The sequence below is a fragment of the Schistocerca gregaria genome, chromosome 5, assembly GCF_023897955.1.
Source record: "Schistocerca gregaria isolate iqSchGreg1 chromosome 5, iqSchGreg1.2, whole genome shotgun sequence".
Classification (NCBI taxonomy): domain Eukaryota; kingdom Metazoa; phylum Arthropoda; class Insecta; order Orthoptera; family Acrididae; genus Schistocerca; species Schistocerca gregaria.
This window is the reverse complement of record NC_064924.1, coordinates 397,152,548-397,166,495: the sequence shown is the minus strand read 5'-3', so window position 1 is coordinate 397,166,495 and position 13,948 is coordinate 397,152,548. Positions and strand designations below refer to the sequence as shown.

At 44.3% G+C, this 13,948-nt stretch overlaps 1 non-coding gene across 1 annotated transcript; it reads left to right on the top strand.

Annotated features, from left to right (window-relative positions):
• The first annotated feature begins 13,440 nt into the window (after nucleotides 1-13,440).
• On the top strand, nucleotides 13,441-13,515 carry Trnas-uga (transfer RNA serine (anticodon UGA)). Its single transcript has one exon. It is a non-coding gene; the product is annotated as a tRNA-Ser (tRNA).
• Nucleotides 13,516-13,948: the final 433 nt, after the last annotated feature.

Below are 13,948 nucleotides of genomic sequence, written 5' to 3'. Positions count from 1 at the left end.
ATAAAACAAAATAATGAAAGTATTAAAAATATTTATGTAGGCTCCATTGCACATTTTGGTCCTGACCTATTAGAACTATTGACAAATTGTGTGAACTGATATGCTGTACGAACACTGAATATATTCTCTCTTTTATAGCTCACTTGAAAATGATCGTTATATGGCGGAAAGCTCGTTAGTTGAATCATTACTCAACCTTCCCTGAACTTCTTTCTGTAGCTTTCCTCCTCGTGAAGGACTGCTGTCTTAAGGGGCCCGGGTTCGATTCCCGGCTGGGTCGGGGATTTTCTCCGCTCAGAGAGTGGGTGTTGTGTTGTCTTCATCATCATTTCATCCCCATCCGGCACGCAGGTCGCCTAATGTGTCATCGAATGTAATAAGACCTGCCCCATAAGGGGCCTCCCGGCCAATGACACCAAACGCTCATTTCCATTTCTGTGGCTTTCGTACTTTCCCTTCCTTCCCTCTCCCAGCCAATTTGCTTTCTATCAGAATTCCTCTTTCTATTAGTGTCAATGAGTGACGTAGCGCTGACCACGTATTTTCCAGCTAAATGACTAGTAATAATATTTTCTTTCTTGAGCGTGGCAGTATCATCATATACTCCAAAGTATGCCCTGTCACAGATCTTGAACCTTTACATGGATTATGTTAAAAGGGATCAGATCCCTGATGCAAATACAACGGATCTACATCAACATCTTAAACATGCTTATTCTGTTGTTCACACTTGTATGAGTATATTGGCATAGAACCTCTTTGGACCACTTCTCTGCTGTTCCACTCTCGAACAGCACCTCAGGAAAATGAACACCTAATTCTTCCCATTCGTGCTCTAATTTTTCCTATTACGATGGCCATCTCTCTCTGGGAAGGCGGGAGTCGACAAATGTTTTGCCATTCGGAAGAGAAAGTTGCTGATCATAATTTCGTGAAAAGGTCTCACAGCAGCGAAATTTTTTTGTATTTCAGTGATTGCCATCCCAACTCTCTTTATCATATCCGTGACAGTCTCTCCTGTGACCTTCTTTGATTTTTTTCGTTCTCCTTCGTCAGTCCTATCCGGTAAGGATCCCTCAACGCGCAGCATTACTCTAGATGAGGACAGACAAACGTAATGCAGGCAGTCTCTTTCCTAGATTTGTTGCATCTTGTGTTTTGGTTCACTTCTCCTACAGAATTTTCTGTGTGACTAGTTCCAATATTGAAACGCATCGTAATAGTAATCAATAGTATTTAACTGAGTTTACAGTCTTTAAATTTGTTTAACGCTTTTTTTTTAGTTCTCATTTGGATGACCTTACATTTTCATTATTCAGGGTCAACTGATGCAGTCATCTTTTGTAAATCAAACGGTAATTCGTTTTCATTTTATGATGACTTTATTGGATGGTAAATGACAGCATCATCTGGAAACAATCTAACAGATCTGCATAGATTGTTTCGTAAATCGTTTATGTAAGATAAGAACAGCATATGATTTCAGTTTCATTAGATTTCTGACAGAAAATCACGAATCCAGTTGCACAACTGAGACCATAGTCCATAGGCGTACAGTTTGATGAGAAGTCACTTCTGAGAAACGGTATCAAAAGCATGCTGTCGAAAGTAGTTATTCGTATGGATAAAAAGTCAATTGTGTTTCACAAGAACGTTTTTTCTAAATATGTCGCTTTCTTTGAGGTATTTCATAATACTGGAACGGAGTATATAATACAAAGAATCAGTTCATATTTCTAGCTATAAAACCACAATCTACGAAAAACTGTTATTGGAATATTAAAATCAGTTTTCCGAAATCAGTCTGATATTGAGTTATTGAAGAAATGGCTCCATGGTTGTAGACAGAATTGGAAGAAGTGTGTGAACAACTTGATTTCGATCAGAATTATGATCCTTAGATTCGTAAAACTTCGTTGCAGATGAATGTTGGAGTCGACGATTCCTCCCAGAAAGCTCACTACTCGTAGCAGCATTTCTCGTGTTATCCCAATTAACTCTCATTATTCTGTCACTGATCTGTCAGCCTGGAGATTTCTTGTTGTTGGAAATTCGATTGCTGCATCGCGCTATGTTTGCACTTAACTAACAAGTGGCGAAGCAAAACGTACAAAGATATTACGTTACTTCTTTAGACCGTATGAAACAGAAACGATTTAACATGTTACCGTGCTAGCCTCCTTTGGGAACGTGTTGCACAGGTATGTTATCTGTTGAATTACTGGATGGTTTGGACAACAGATTTTAAGAGAACAATGCGCGACAAAAGTCAGCAAAGCACATTTTCAGAAAATAAATTGGAAATGTTTAGAATTAAGCTTTAAGGAGGACATTTTACTACTTTACAGAAACAAACAAAAGCTACTTAATTTTCAACATTTTTCTCGGTGGGGCCCCCCTTAAGGTCCTTTTACGGTTTTTGTTTTCTGTCCTCTGGGAGATGCCTTTTATTTTTCCTTTTATTTCTTGCGACCACCTAAATGTTGTGGTAAAGCTAATTCGTTTAAAGATGGGTTCTTTTTCTTCTGCTCACGAGAGCTATTGTGTGCGTGTAATGATCCAGTCGACACTTTAGGGAACCTACACTCAGACCGCACAAGTTACTTATTCTTTTAGCACTGAAGTAGTTTGGAAAGCAGTCGAGAGAGACAGTTGCATGCAATGTAAAATATTTTAAGTGATATCGAGAAGATGAATTTAAAATTATTAGTATAAGTAATTTTGAAAGTCTGAATATCTTGCACACAAACTAAGACGTCGCTTGTTAAAATACAGCCTCACCCTTACATTCCTGAAGAGACGCTGAATTTTGTTGTAAACTAGTCTCTGTAGGCACAAGGAGAGTATTTCCAGTGGAAACATTGTAGTCTTTCTGAGGACCGTTATCACACAATATGTTGCATTCTTATCTGTCGTGTATCTAAATGCTGTTGCCAAGACACTGAAAGCCTGTTATCTGTGAAACAGATACGGAGGAACTGACGTATGAGAGTGTAAGAGCAGGTCGAATGCAAGTAGGGAATGTTGAAAATTCGTATCTCAAGTCTCCAAGGAAAGTTGTTGTGCTATCTATAAATATTTCATGCATTCCGGGCATAACGAAGTCTCCTAGCCGTAGTTAGGGACGCTACTGCAAAATCTAAGCGGCAGGCGGGATCTGATGACGCAACCCGTGCGACTAGGCTGCACTCCTGGTTGCATAAGCTGCAGGATGGCACTAGTTTGCGTAGAGTGAAATAGTGGGGAAATCCGGGGTGAGGGTGAGTGCTCCACAGCTGTCTGGCTACGATTCTGGAAGGTGCCTAAGCCAGGAGGACGTCGCTGACTGCAGACGAGCGATAAGGTTTTGCGCGTCGAACTCCGCGGTCGCTGAGTGACGCCGCGTGCATGCTGGCGGTCGGGCCGAGCGTTGGCCCGTCCTAAATCAAGGCGCGTTGAGATTGGTCAAGGTGCCGCCGCTCGCTTCACCTCTGTTCGCCTGTCTGCGCGCTGCCCCCCGCCCCCCCCCTCTCGCTCTCTCTCTCTCTTTCCCTCTCTCTCCTTCTGCTCCGCCAGTTCAGCTAACTCTCACTTCTCGCTGTTGCCGAAACGAGACGGGCTCTACCCCCTCCCCCTCCTTCCCCCCCTCGTCCTCTTTCCCGCCGCCACAACACCTCAGCAACGTCGTCCGCCTCTTCTTCCCTCCCACATTTTTTCTACTCTCTGCTTCTGCCGTTGCCACCTACGTTCCAACGACGCTCCCCCACCACAAGGCCCGCTCGGACGCACGCGTCTATCGAGCCTCCAGGGCTTCGCTCGTGCGTCTGCACCTAAAAGGTCGATAGTCGCACGGAATAGCCCTTCTTCTCTTCACGACACCCCAAGACGGTGCTCCCTCCTCCGCCACCACCCTCGCGCCCCGCGGCGACACATTGTTTTTCGGGGATCGGGCGACCCCTTGGTACCGCGGGCTGGCTTTTTTGTCTCTGCGCGCACGCCCGTTTAATAATTCCCCCGCGTCCTCCCCTCGCTCGCCGCGCTAGCGGGTGCACGGCCGGCCGCTCCCCTCCCCTCTCCCCCCTTTCCCCCCACCACGAGCGCCGCGCCGTAATACCAGGGGCGTCCTTTGTACGGAGTCGCCGCGTTTCGGTCGGCAGCCAATGAGCGCGCAGGCCCGGCGCGGCAGCCAACCAGAACGCCGTTGCAGTGCAGCAGGAGGGTTCCGAGGTCGTTGCCCCCACGCGGCGGCACCCGACGGCGGTTTCGCCAGCGCTCCACGTGCGGCCCACTGGGTCATTGCCCAGGCTGGGCCAGGGGCCCGAACCGCCTCTCCCCCCTGCCCAAACAGCGCGCCGCCAGACAGGAATATCGCAGGCCCTGCTCCGGCGTTGCCTTTCTTTCGACTATCTCGTTTTCTCGTCGCACTCGGAAAGGCAGGAAAAAAAAAAAAACGCCGATGAAAAAAAAAGCGCAGTCTCCCTTAACTCCCAAAACTTGCATAGCGATGACGCCACGCGTGCCGAACGAAAGCAACAGCGAACACGCGAGAACAAAGAGAGTTTGGAGCACGATGAGTAACGAGGGCCTTTGTTATTTTGCACCGTGGGACGCAACCTGAGGGTTCGCTTTGTTCTAGCGCGATTAGGCAATCGAGGAATTGCATGTGTGCTTTGGTTTTTCAAACTGGAATAGATAGATACATATTCATTTCTAAACCATTAAAAAACATCATCATCTCAAGAGGAACGCTGTAACTACAGGTATTCGTCTCGATTCTACTTTCACTAGCCTATTCTAAAAATGAAAATTCTGTCCTCCTCTTACCAACGAAGTATATCATTTCTGTGATTTTGTTAATTACAGTAATTTCTTGAATTTCTTTTATGTAAGTGTTATTTCGTAGATAATCAGGTCAAAGTGAAGTGATATATCTTTATGAATAATGTAGATATTGTAAGTAAATAACGTTCATACGAGGAAGCATATGAAAATCACAAACATATAGTGTTGAAGATATATTCTTTAGAAGAGAAGCAGTATATATTCATGTGTCCTCTCATTATACATTTGTTATTTTTATGTGCTTACTCGTGGGTCCTTGAAACGTTATGTACTTGTAATGTCTACATTAGACATAAAGATATATACCCACTTCTCAGTGATAATCTACGAAGTAATACTTATATAAAAGACCAAACAGTTTCACACACATCCATAATTCCACATACACCGCTTCTCTTATAACACACTAGGTTCATCAGACCTTGAAGCCTACGTGATATTCATTTGACAGCTACGTATTTGCAGCAACATTTTCGTGACAGGCAACAAAGTTAGACTTAAATAAAATGTCATCTAGTTTCATATAAATTCATAGCTACACATATAACACCTCTGTTTAGGAGTGGTATGAAACTATTAATTTAACAGACAGAATTTTGCTGCGGGATTTCCTACACAGAAAGAGTGATACGGAAACACCGATAAAACCTACGGTGTTTTCTATTAGATCTATCGAAGTTAGTCACGTCACACGAGTTTGAAATGTGGATTCGATAATGGACGACACTGTTCGAAATATCACCCGTGACAAACTCATTTAGCTCTTCACACAACATATTCCACTTTTATGAGTATATTTGCTAGCAATATATCTCTAGGAATGTGTACTTATCAGAGTGGTCTCATCTAAAATCACAGCTCTACCCATTCAAACAGGAAAGCTATACCGGTACGCCAATTGTTTTACTATTGGCCCTACCCGTCCCTGGAACAAACCAACCTACACACCGCTGCAATTCAGTGTTACATTTTAGAAAGCGCTGAAGCACTCGGTTTTGTCAGTCTCGCTACTTTTCTCAAAAAATTTACGTATGTAGGCACTTGTGTTTATCAGACAGTGAAGGAAATGCTCACTCCCTCTGCTCCTTGCTACGCGTATTTCCCTCTACATTTCTCAGTCAGTCATAACACTTTTTGCATTCCCTTCATTACTTGCCTTTTTACCTCATCTTTCTTTCTATCCCTCTCTCTTTCTCTGTAAGTCCGCAGCTGCAAAGGTTTAACTCTGGTTGCGTGTAATTTGTCGTTATTATTCTACTTCTAACAAATAACTATAAACTTCACCTTTTATTTTCTTTAACTGTTACTGTTTTTCCTATTTATAGCGTCCCTGTTCCCAAGTTCTGGACTCTATACGAGACATGTATGTCATAATGATTGTAATGTACGATAGTAAGAATGCCTGGCTGGATTTAAGAGGTCTTTTCAGGACAAATAACGAACAAATCTTATGTATTAGTTGTGCAAAAGACGAACTATCTATTTAGCAAATGAAAAAGGGAAATACTGCGTCTTCCTTTTCGTTTACAATCAAAATTTCCTACTCGTAGAATGAAATGAAAACCCTTATTAGGAAATAGCACCAGTACTTCTAGTGGTGATATAAGAAAGTCTTATTAAACGAATGGTGCCTGAATAAGTTCACTTGTTGTTGATGGACCATGTAAGTATAATTTGTATCTCTAAGTATTTGTCAGTACCGGTAGTGAAATGATTCACAAAGAGGGTGCTGAACATAGTCTAGGACAAGACGAGATGAATTTGAAATTTCTCGCGAATGTGAGTCACAGTCGAAACAACTGCAGCATTTCATTCGTATTGCAGTCTTTTTATCTTCAAATGCGTCACAGAGAGAGACTTTTAAAGTGCTTTACATATCTTGCGAGTGCTCCTTTCCTGTGCAGGTGTGCTAAGTGGCCTTATTTGCAGTTAGAGAAGAAGTGTGTTCTACAGGCCGGAGAAAGCGAATGGCAAATGGAGGTTGACAGTCATGACGCTCTCGAGCTTAACTTGTGCAACGTGCTCTCGCCACGAAGCAGCAAGACTTACTCAACAAATCACAGAGCTGCTCGCACGGGTAAGTGGGTTTCTTCCACACTCTATGAGTCTTTTTTATGACGATTTAAACCAGAGTTTGTAATCCCGCCGATTACAGACTGCGCTTTGGCAGATGCTTCTTCGTCCACAACACTGTCAACAGTACGACGTTAGATCCTGTGGAAGAGAGGGTACTGCCAAGCCGAAACACGTCACACAAAAAAAAGACAGCGGTTCTCCGAAATTCGTCGTAGCGTGGCAGAAGACACAGCATCTGTGTGCTACGTAATGACGCCGTCACTTGACTAGGACGGAGAGTTCGTCCCGCGAAGGAAGACGTAGTGTCTTTCTTTCCGAAGAGCGAGGCTTGCGGAGCGTGTGGGATGGTTTTGAAACACTCGGCAGAGGACGTAATTACGTCTTATCGGTGCAGCCAGATGCTTAAGAAGACGCACACGTGTCGCCCTCGTCCTCGAACCGTCGCCAAGAGATTGTACAACATGTTGTGGCGAAAGGTCGCCTGGCTGCCACACCGGGGCAAGACCGTCTTAAGGCTATGCGCCCAAGATAGTGCAGGGTCACGCCGCGCCGGCGAGCGCGGGATCCCACACACACAGCACGGAATAAAGAACTACTATCGAAGTCGTCGCATGGAAAGTCTTCTTTACGTTGTGTAACCATACAAGTCACGCTTGGTATTTTGTCAGTCGAAGCAGCTTGTTTCCAGCCGTAATCCTGTGCACTGCCTCGAAGTTCTTCCAGTTCTAAGCACTGTCTCTGCATCTGCGTATCTCACATAGTTCTCCTTCTCTACAAACTTCGAGTGAAAAGTGGTCGGTTCGCCTGCGAAGAGTGTTCAGCAAGTTTCACTAGCCTGCCGTCTTTCCAGCAAGCCGTTTTCCTAAACATCTTCCTCTCATAAGCAAAGCATGTGTCACCATGACTCTTTGTTCTCTTCTGTGACGTAGGCCTACAAAGTCGTTGTCGTTGTTGTGGTCTTCAGTCCTGAGACTGGTTTGATGCAGCTCTCCAGGCTACTCTATCCTGTGCAAGCTTCTTGATCTCCCAGTACCTACTGCAGCCTACATCCTTCTGTATCTGCTTAGTGTAGTCATCTCTTGGTCTCCCTCTACGATTTTTACCCTCCACGGTGCCCTCCAAAGATAGATTTGTAATCCCTTGATGCCTGAGAACATGTCCCTTCTTCTTGTCAAGTTGTGCCATAAACTCCTACACAATTCTATTCAATACTTCCTACAAAGTAAATCGAGATAAAATTTTACCAGTGAACTGGAGTAAGATGCAAACCAAATTAGTTAGTGATCACCTTATGGTTTCCACCATCAGACAGTAACAAAAAAACAAAAAAAGGAGACGTAGTATACAAACAAAACAGAAACAGAAAAAAACAAAATACCGAAAACAGTTTCCTAATGGTTTCTACCACCGGACAGTAACAAAAAAAGAAGACGTAGACATAGCATATAAAGAAACCAGAAACAGAAAAAAAACAAGATACCGAAAACAGTTTCCTAATTCCAGCTACTCTGAAAAAGCAGAACTGGGAAGAAAAAAAGGAAGATAAAGATTTAGGGTCCTTTTGACGACGGGTTTGGGTACAAACTCGGATTAAGGAAGAAAATCAAGGGACCTATGCCGATATTTACCTTAAACGATGGCAGTCAGTCACATTTTCAAAGAACGTAAATTCCCTGAAAAGAAATAATAGTGAGAGCAGTGCACCATATAGCAGTCGCTGTAGATTTCATGTCATCGTCTATTTATGACTGACAAGTCGTGTAGCGTCCCTAATGTAGACATAAAGAAAGTAAAAAAAAATATTCCACACAAAATTTTGGACGTATAATTTATGTTTCTATGCTGCAGAATAACTTTAAATTTTTCCACATTTCTGTAGAAAATTTCATTTTCCCCTCACTACGTTTGTAGGAAAGTCGAGTATATATGCTCGTTAGCATAAGAGTCAACAGTTGCCCACAGTAGTAAAAATGTTCAAATGTGTGTGAAATCTTACAGGACTTAACTGCTAAGGCCATCAGTCCCTAAGCTTACACACTACTTAACCTAAATTATCCTCAGGACGAACACACACACACACCCATGCCCGAGGGAGGACTCGAGCCCACAGTAGTAGCAGTATAGTTTCTGATCGCAAAAATGCCAGCTTAGGGTATGATTTTCCGACACCTCTCGAGTGGCGCAACGAATTTATCGGAAATCAGAAGCAACGAAAGTTTACGAAAGCGTTGCATCATTAAATACCTAGAGACATTCACGTATGTTTATACATTGGTGTAATTTCCCCATGTAATTTCCCCGCTGCTCTGAGGTATTTACTCATAGTATATTTATAGATCATTCGGTTTTCTTCTTGGAGCTGAAATCCATTGTTCTACTACACTCTTTCTAGTTTTTCCCTACTACTGCAGTATGCTACTTTATTTTAAGACTCCTAATTGCCATACGGAAGGTAACTGCTTCTCGGGTTAGAAACAATTTCTGAGAATAACTGTGGAAAACATTACTTACTATCTCACACGCTTAAGTGCGAATATGTACTGCGTGCTGTCATCAACTTAGACTGGAATGTGTCACTAGACACGCCAGTGACGACGACGTTGACGAAACGTTAACTATAATCTTCCTTTACTACCGTCTCTGAAGATACGTCAGCGATTTAACTGTGGTGGTAAAGGCACAATACAAATTCCGTGCTGTGCATACCACTCTATGTTGGATGACCCTATCTGGATGACTGTGTTACAGCGATGAAATTCGAGTTTTACAGTATCTTTAATAACTCAGAACCTTTTGTCGAAGTGTGAAATGGTTACTGTACAAGTGAGCACACTCTAGGGACCAGAGTAGTCTTTTCACAGACTTTCCGTCTAGTTTAAGGTTTTTCAGATGCCGAATTTATCTATTCCCACGAAAAAAATAGCGACTGGAAGTTTTATGACTTCTCAGTTTTTCTGTCACTTATTAACGATGTGCTTTCGGCTGAACTTTTCTGTCTTGAAAAAATTTCTTTATTGAATTTGAGTGAGTGCGAATTGGAGTTTATGCCTTGCGCACGTGTTTGCGAAGAGCGTCCAGTTTCGGCGATCGGTTCGCAGCGAGCGTGTATTTTGACGGTGCTGCAGATTCGCGTTGCGGTAGGCAGTTCGGCGTGGCCGGTGCGCGGTTTCTCCGCAGCGAGAGCTGGCGCTGCACCACGGCGGGCCGCCACGCGCGGAAGCCGGGAAGGGCGCGCGAAACCGTCGTCGGGTGCCTCCACGTGCCGCGCTAGTAGGCCAGGAGGGAGGCGACGGCCGCGCTCGGAGCCGCTCGGGTGTCGTCGGGCGCGCTCGGCGCGTGTAGGAGGTAAACACGCCAGTCGGCGCTCAGCTGGCCCCTCACACACACCAGGCGTGATAATACGCTGACGTCACCGCGGCCTGCGCTAGCCGCGACTAGGAATACCGCTAGCCGCGCTCGCCACCACCGACCGACCTACGGCGCGGCGACAGTCACACACCCTCTCGTGGCGAGTAGTGCGTTGCTCTTCTAGCCCGTCGTCTCGCCGCACCCGCCGCCCGGCCCGACATTTTTCGGCGGCCCGGACTCTTTCGGGTTTGACATGTTACCGCCGTCGGCGCGCTTGTCAAGACCCGGCGACTGTTTCGACGTTTTAATTGTCTAGGTGAGTACAATTTCATCTTCAGCACGGCACCCTTCCCTGGTATGAATGAATTACTACACAATGTCCGAATATTTGACGCTCAGCCATTGAGCGAAAGCAGAAAAAACATCTTAGCTGATAACTGATCTTCCACAATGTCACGCACAAAAAGAAAGTTGTATATGCCTACCAATACCCACACAACTACAAAAAAAAAAAAAAAAAAAAAAAAAAAAAATCATTTCAACCCGGAAAAATATTTTGCTTCATACATTTTATTTCACTGACCGTTTTTCGATTTACACGTACAGTTCTCTGCCTGTAATAAAATGTAAATCTCAACTGTATTCGTTCAAGAAGCAATTGTTCTATGACCTTTCCAACCAGAACTATGCTGAGAAAGGGCCGTGCCATTTTACACGCTAAGGCAGAATATAAACCAAAAAGAGATTTGCAATTACTAGGACCTACATATTGATTGGAGTGTATGTATAACAATACTTCCTAAAATTGTCGGAAGTCCACTGTGTGATGCGACGTATCTCTCAGCATTTATTTATAAAGCATGGTGAAAATCCGTACTGAAATTTCTTGTGTTAATCACCCCCCGCCGCCCCCATCCCACTCGCCTCGACCATCACAACCACCAATACATGTACATACACCGTTCATTTGTGATTGTTCTTCGAGCCACAGCATGCGCTTGTAATATATTATGCTTTACTTTACTTGCATCAGTGAATATATGTGCAGTTTTAATCCCAAAATGCCCCTGAACCCATAACACACTAGTAGCGACGGAAGATCTGTACTTCCAGAACCCTCAAAATAATATGTTTTTCTACACATTCGAAGAATCGCCAAAAGAGATATTTGTATGTCTACAGTAGAATAAGATGGGAAAATTTGTAGTTGTATCCTATGGCTATCCAATACCTCCAGGTATAAATGTCAGTGCCATGGCTCCGAAACTGGTGGTAATGTACGTTGATAGAAGTGTTGTATCATTAAGTATCTAGAAATATTCACATACTTTGACAACTGTGGTAGTTTATGCAATTACAGTCTACTTCTAAAATCAGCATGCACATTTGATATATTATATTCTTGCATGTCGTTGATCGTCGCTACGAAGGGTAGCAGATATGTTGACATTTTCACTGTTGCAGCAGTATTAAGTACCTTTATTTCTTCAGATTTGAAACATTAATAAATGTATATCATCATAAGAAACGTTTACGAACTCCTGCGTTATCCTATAATCTTCCTTCCTTTACATCGACATTGTCGTACACACAATGCTGGTGGCATACATTTACGTCCTGGTTTCTGAACGTCTGCTCGAGATCTAGGACGTTGTATGCGGACGGGTCCCCAAAGCTGGGTCATGTCTCATCAGTTCTGCAGCAGCTTCGATGGTTTTCTTTCGAGCGACCACTAAAATCCTCCCGTTTCTGTCGCACAGACACTCCAAATGACGTTCGAGCAGTAAGCAAGCCCCTTTCCGGGACGTCGGAGACCGCAGCTTTGCCAATTCCTGTTTCGCAGGTAAGCCTATGCACGTAGGCGAACCTTTGTCACATTGCAAAAAGGGAGTTGCGGGATCTACAACGAGACACGCCCTTCTCGCACTTTGTAATTGAAAAATTGGGTTGTAAAAACCAGTGCCTGCCCTCTACAGGTGCAAACTGTCTTTCCGAGAGGGTTTTGGGCGGGAGATAATGTTAAAAGTAGAGGTCCTTAATGTCGTTGACGAGTATTGTATGGTTCTATTGACATTTCAGTGGTGTACTGCTTGAGAAGCAAGCTGAGAGGGGTGGAGGCGCAAATGAAATTGAAAGATGGGACGAGTGGTGTTTTTCTAAGTGTGTCATATTTTATTAATAATATTGGAAATGAGAGGAGCAATGAGATAATTGGTTCAGTGGTGTGTGTGTGTGAGTGAGTGGGAAGATAAGAGGAGACTTTGTAACGGACCTGCGCCGGGAATACGCACGCACGGCCAGCCTGCGGTTGCGTGCAGCGCGCTGCGTACTGCGCATGCGCGGCGCACCGCTGCGTCCCCACCGAGAGCTCTGTTGGCGAGGTCGGTGATCGCTATAAAAACCTCGCGCCAGCTCCACGTGGAGGCGGCGACAGCGGTTTCGCCTTCAAGGCCGCCCGTGTGCAGGCCGCGGTACTGCGCCTCCGGCGCAGCTCCCTGTGGCGACTCATTTAAAACGACGTGCGAGCGCTCCTGCGATTTTAATTAGGCTACGCTCGCGGGTCAGTCGCTCTGCACGCGGCAAACTGCACGTTCCTGAGCTTTAGAGCTACGGACCAGGTCAAAAGGAGGAAGATTTCGCGCGGTTCGCTGCGCGTTAATGGCCATTACCTATGTCAACTGCGAGAGATAATCATATCGTCCTCACGATACGGTTGGAATTTTTTCGCACAGCTATCACACACGCAGTGGGTGTGGCAAAAGGCAACCCCACCAGACTGACGCAACGATCGAAAGCCTTGATTAGCTATCCAGGGCATTCCAGAACGTTATCGCCAATGACTAACTGACAGAGTACGTTAATTCACTCGCATTTTTCTCTATTTTACGCAGACCGAGTACACGTGCACTAATGACATCGTATTGTACCTTGGATGAAAACTTCAGTCAAACGACTACTCTACAGCGTGTGTTTGCTTTCACTTCACAGTTCCTTATCATTTCTGTGGTATTTCTATTACAATAGTAATTACCTCACTCAAATTCGTTTAGAAAATTGCAAAACGAAAATCAATGAATGTAAAATTTTGGAGAGCGCAGGGGATGGCAAACAGAATGCAGGAGAGCTTCTGTGAAGTTTGGAAGGTAGAAAACGAGGTACTGGATGAATTAAAGCTGAGGACGGAGGGTGAGTCGTGGTTGGGTAGCTCAGTTGGTAGAGCACTTGCCCGTGAAAGGCAAAGGTCCCGAGTTCGAGTCTCGGTCCGGCACACAGTTTTAATCTGCCAGCAAGTTTCAGAATGCAAACTGAATCATCAAGGCGAAAGACTAATTTCGTCATGTTCCTCGGAACTTGTATCACATGGGATAGAAGACGTGCAGCGGATGTGACAGAGGGAACAGCCCAAGCAACAAAATCACTTCTCCGGAAAAGAACACAAATGGGTTCTACAATTTAATGGTGCATGTATTATGCAGCATACAAAGGTATGGTTGGGACATACTGTCGCTGAGTAACGCGTTAATCGAAGATTTGTAAGGTTCTGAGTTGAGGTGGTGCGTGAGAATGTTGAAGATACAATAAACAAATTCTAAAATTAAAATCAACACTGCGAGGGGAAACTCCATGGTTTGCCAAGTACCCAAGCATTCACACCAGTTGACTTTCAAGTCCTTAGGAGTAATGGATGGAAGTCGACAGGAAA